The sequence below is a fragment of the Monopterus albus genome, unplaced genomic scaffold (assembly GCF_001952655.1).
Source record: "Monopterus albus unplaced genomic scaffold, M_albus_1.0 scaffold32.1, whole genome shotgun sequence".
Lineage (NCBI taxonomy): Eukaryota > Metazoa > Chordata > Actinopteri > Synbranchiformes > Synbranchidae > Monopterus > Monopterus albus.
This window is the reverse complement of record NW_018127912.1, coordinates 495,707-501,135: the sequence shown is the minus strand read 5'-3', so window position 1 is coordinate 501,135 and position 5,429 is coordinate 495,707. Positions and strand designations below refer to the sequence as shown.

At 38.8% G+C, this 5,429-nt stretch overlaps 1 protein-coding gene across 3 annotated transcripts in view; it reads left to right on the top strand.

Annotated features, from left to right (window-relative positions):
- The first annotated feature begins 439 nt into the window (after positions 1–439).
- The window catches only part of rab11fip4b (RAB11 family interacting protein 4 (class II) b), a 46,804-nt gene continuing 41,814 nt past the window's right edge, over positions 440–5,429 (top strand). The window contains exon 1 of one of the 3 annotated variants that reach the window (XM_020597069.1): positions 440–551. The gene's annotated coding sequence lies outside the window, so the exon portion shown is untranslated. Of the gene's footprint in view, positions 552–583; positions 709–5,429 lie in introns of those variants that run through there. The other 2 variants (XM_020597071.1, XM_020597070.1) reach the window with 2 other exon arrangements.

Sequence of the window (5,429 nt, the reverse complement as noted above, 5' to 3'; positions counted from 1 at the left end):
TAAGATGAGGTGAAACTAAGGACATTTGGAGCCTATACGCCTTTTCTGCTGCTCAAGATGAAAGACAAGCAGAATGTTTTATGAAAACTGCTGTAAACAATTGTCTTTATTTAACTTAATTGTGTCCTCATGGCTTTTTCTCCTGACCCATGGGTGATTACCATGTTGATATCCTCCCAATGTTTATTCACACATCACTTTTCACACACTGACTCTTTATTTATTTACCATGTTGAGGTTTATTTTATTTATATTTCATCAATAAACTGGGTAATAAATAAATATTGCATAAATAGAATAGCCTTCGCAGAAGCAGAAAGAGTGATGACAAACTGAGTAGAAGGTGATGGTACAGTGGACTTTCACACCTTAGTGCCAATGAAGTGCGCTGCTGCAGGTGCTTCCATTTTCTTCCGGGTTGTCCTCTGTCCATCAGCATCACTACTCTTCTCGGTCTCGCGCGTATTCACGCGCTGTTGTGACACGCGCACAGTCCGAGCAGTTTCCGAGCAACATGGTGATGTTGTGAGCCACGAAATATAAACAATAAGGTAATAGAGAAATTGATGACTACTTTATTTTTTATCGGACGCATGTGCTAATATTTGAGAGGAAACTCAAAGAAGTGTTTGTGACGAGTACTCAGACGGTTTTATTATCCTCAAACACTTGGTGCCATTGGGTTTTCAGTTTGGACAAGGAGAACAGGTGTGTCCTTTCAGAAAATGCATATTTCTGCAGTCTATGCTTCGTCTGTTTTATTATTTTATTTCTAAAGCATACCAATGGGTGCTATAGGCAACCGAGTTACGTTAGAAGACTAGACTTTGCCACGCGCCCTCAATATTTTCAGTGTAAACTAACGTATTTTGCCTCGTGCAAAGATGTAGGCTACTAATTAGGCTACGGGCTTTCACGTTGCAAGGTGATGAAAGCCTTACGCAAACTTGTGCTTTTATTTTTTGAGAAGTGAGAGGCTAATTAGGTAGAGCTCAGTTTGGACCCGAGGCGTATACTGGTGCAGCCCATGCTCCTAATTACAGTTGTCCAGGTTGGATCCAAAGCAGAAATAAGTTTTTGTTCCCTAGTTCTTTGACCTCAAATTTGGGGGCCATACTGTATAAGCCTGAAAATAACTTTGATTTTTGTTAAACATTTTATTTCTATTTAAGCATTTTTTTTTGAAAATGAACAGTGTCAGAGATCATTTCACAACTGATGTGTTAAGCCAGTTCAAACCCATTATGCGCTGTGATTAGTAGACAGAATCCAAAAAAAGAAGGCAGTGAAGCTGACAAAAACCACAAGAACAATGTAATGATGAATACAAGGCAGTGAAGCTGACAAAAACCACAATGAGTATTAGCAAATCAGGTTGGACTGATGAGTTATTCAGGCTAATATACTGACCCAGATTAGCATATTTCAGTCTGTCAGTATTAGTATATTCTTATGAAGATGGATAAGTAACACAGAACTGCGGAATGTAAATGCTAAGGTATGTCAGAAGCGATTTCGGTCTTCATATAGTTTTTTTTCTGCCAGAGACAGATTTTAATAACCATATTTTGGGGATTCTTTTCAAAGTTTTTGTTTGTACTATGTGGAGAAAGGCTGTCGGCTGATATATTTCCAGGATTTTCTTTAATCCAGTGTTGGTCAAATTCTAACAGTGTTTCCCTGATATTTTGCTTTTGCATTTCACTGTATACTGGTGATATACTGTCCTGGGTGGTGGTATATCATACTTCTCACACAATCTCTACTGAGACACCTCCAGCCTCCTGCATCCTTAAACATGTTGAGGTGTTTAGTGGATGAATGTAGTGCAAAGGAAACCAAATAATGGTTTATTGATTGCTAAATAAGTTTGGTTCCCTCAGATTCCAGTAGTTGGGAAATGACCAGAGCAGATTCTCCTCTGTCAGCAGCTGTGGCTGAGCAGCCCTGCTGAATCTGAAGCCTCAGCTTAGAGACCGAACTGTGGTTTCATTGGACTTTTCCCATTAATTTGAATAATTTGATGCATATGAAGATTAGAAACAAAAAGAGCTTAACTGTCACCATATTAGTGGTTAATGTATGTTTTAAAACTTTTTTAAAGTGAAGTCATGCTTCACTTCAATTTGTGTGATAAGCCTCGATGAAGATAAGTTCATTTGATAGGGGATGCTTTCTCTTTTGAGGCATAGTTCATTATGAAAGACATGCCTACAAAATGAAGTGGAAAGGGCCGTGGCATCTTCTGCAGACCTTTTGACTCAAAGAGCTTAGCTTGTGGTGACTAAGTGTTCATGGTTGTATTTCAGATGTTTTTCATCTGTGTGTGTGTGTGTGTGTGTGTGTGTGTGCGTGCGCACGCCACAGTGGACATCCCCCTGCCTCCATGTCTCACTGCATGTCAGGGTAATTGAACGTCGTTCTTGATTGGCTCCCCAGTGTTATGTTGTTCATCAGCGGGAGTGTTGTGGAGGTGCTGATTAGCTCCTGGGGGAAGCTTTACACCGAGCTGAGAAATGGAAGAGCTGAAGTGGATGCAATTTAAACACATGCTAGATCCTGTATAATACATTACAATACCATTTACACCTTTTTGTACTTTGTTTTTTTTTTTAACACATTTTACACTGATCGTAATTCAGACCCCCAAAAATCTATTAAACAAATATCATGTGTGTATAGAGTGTATAAGTGTATAGAGAGCAGAGACACACAAACATATGTACATTACACCTGTCAAATCAAATTAAATCTTAATTGTCCATCAAGGTGGAAAATTGTCTTTGTCTTAAAACACAAGGTCATTCATTCATTGCTTGCATACAAAGCAGGCAGAAATATGAAAAGTTAAAATGCTCTATACAGGAGTTTTATATACCATCTCTAAAATCTGCTGTCTAATATCCAAGTTATTTAATCTTCCTATAAGATAAAGTTGCTGTGAGCATTTTTAAAAAAAAATATATGCTCACTTTTCTCAGAAAAATTCCTCTGGCAATCAATAATTGTGCCTAAATATTTGACACTTTCCACAATTGATCATCAAGTAAAATTGGTTTGATTTCAGAGTCATGTTTTGGTTGAATAATTTGTTCTTTCATCTTTGCCACATTAATATCCAGCTGGCTCGTATGGCGCCTATCATAAAAGACTTCAGTGTGAGCCATGTAGGCAGCCTCACCAGGGTCTTCTGTTGATAGTAGACCAAAGCCATGGCATCAGCATACTTAATAGTTTTGGATTTGTATTTTTTTTAATTGATACACCATATTAAACAGTTTCCATTTTCCGCTGCATGTATTGCAGTGAAACGCATTGTCCTACATGAGCAAATCCCACTGGCCTCTTAGTGATAACTTGACCTACTATTGTACACAGTAAGTCGACTCTCCCAATTGCACAGTTACATGCAAATGTGCACACACACGCACGCGCAATCCTTCTGATATCTGCTTTGACCTTTTGTCTTTGTTCTTCACTTTGGTTTTAAAATATTGTTAGAAACAGTAATCTAGGCTCTCAGCACTATTGAACTGGACCAGCTGACTTGTACAGATCTGATCCAAATAGATGACCTGATGTTAGACCTCAGTTTAAAACAATGAGTCCTACTGTAGTACATGTAACCCAGTTGCCAGGGGATTGGTTCCTACTCTGTAAGCTGACCTATTAGAGCACATGCCATGTGTTGTAACAGACGGATAATTCTCATTTTAATGAAAAGGATTCCTGAGAATTGTTTTCTAATCTATACTGATGCTATCTATCTTGTGTTTAATGTTGACTATTACACCTTGCAGTTGCAAAGTTGTTTTTTTTTAACCTGCAAAAACCCAGAGGTTGTTTCTGTTTCAGTCAGATATGCTTTCTAAAATTAGTGCTGTTAAATTTGAAATGGCTGTGGGTAGCTTGCAAAGTTCAGCCATGATGCAGGGTGCTCAGAGGCAGCAGCGCTCTTCAGTTAGGTGGATGTGAAGGTCATGAGTGAGGGAGTGCATGTACTTGGCCATACTTTGGCTGCTATACAAATGTGTGATGTCCCACTGAGATGAAAGTAATTTGCATATAATTGTTTTTATTGTAGGCAGTTTTGTCTGAGTGAGGGTCTGAATGGCAATGTCATTTCCTCCATCTGTTGGTCTCTCAGTAGCTTAATTTAATAATGGACAGACAGACCTAGTTACTGAACAGCAACCATCTACAGTATCTACAATAGCTGGCCCACCAGCTATGTGATTGTGTATTATCATGGTTCCCAGAGGAAATTTTCTATTAATTTTGGTCACCTCTTATACTTACTGACATTATTATGACAAAGATTTCCAGTTTTACTCAAGAACATATCAAAATGTAATGAGCCTCCTGAGGATGATTACTGTCCATTCGGGATACTTTATGATCTGCGCACCACTGTCATCCAAAATATAATTTGTGCACATTTGATACTGCTTAATATGCCGTGAATGTGTAAGGCAGTCAAATCACATCATTACTTGTGTGTTTTTTTTGTCAAACACTTCAGCATTGTGGTGTGTAATAAACACTGCAGTGGGACCATAAACTTTGTCTTCTTGTAAAGATGAACAATACACTGGGGGCTGTAATGTGACAGTGAGGTAATATTTTAGCATCCCATATGACCCATTTTTGCGTGACATAAAGATCATTACAACATACAATTCTTTGCCATCATGGAATACTCATTGAGCTGTATTTGGAAAAACATTACAGTGTTTGATGCATAACCACTGAAAATAGAGGATAGATGCAGCTTGGTGGAATATTATGACTGTCTGGTGATATGACAGCCTTTACAGGACTGCATCGCTGTAAAGAGCCTTGGTGCAATATTGAAGGTGAGAATGAGTCATGTGCTTCTGGTTTGTACTTATCAGCCACCTTTCTGTTTGGGAAACCAAATGGTACAACACCTGGGAGTGGGAGACGCAAAGCTGCATTAAAACATACACACATACAAATACATAGTTAACTGGCTAAAGATTAGTCATTGTAAATGTCATTCACTTTGTGCAGCCAGCTCTTTTGGGCCCTCTCACTTAAAAGAGAGATTCTTTGACATTTTTCATTTGCACTTCTGGGTTATTTATGCTTTCTTGACAAGTCATCCATTTCCACTATTTTCTGAAATGAAGTGCTGCTGTTTGGTCCGACTCTGTTATCACGCTTTGCTTTTGCGAGCTTTCTGTTTTTGGCTTGGGTAACGATCACACGAATGGCTCTCGGCTCTTTGTTCTTGTTCACTAACTCCTCCAGCTCTTATTGGTCTAGTTCACTGTCTTGTTTTGGCTCAGAGAGCTGGGATCCAAAAATTCTGAACAACAGTGCCAAAGGTGCCAGAGGAGGCACTCACTGAAACGTCTGGTGCCAGTCTTCTACAAATTAAGAGTTCTCCTCATTCACTGAAAAGA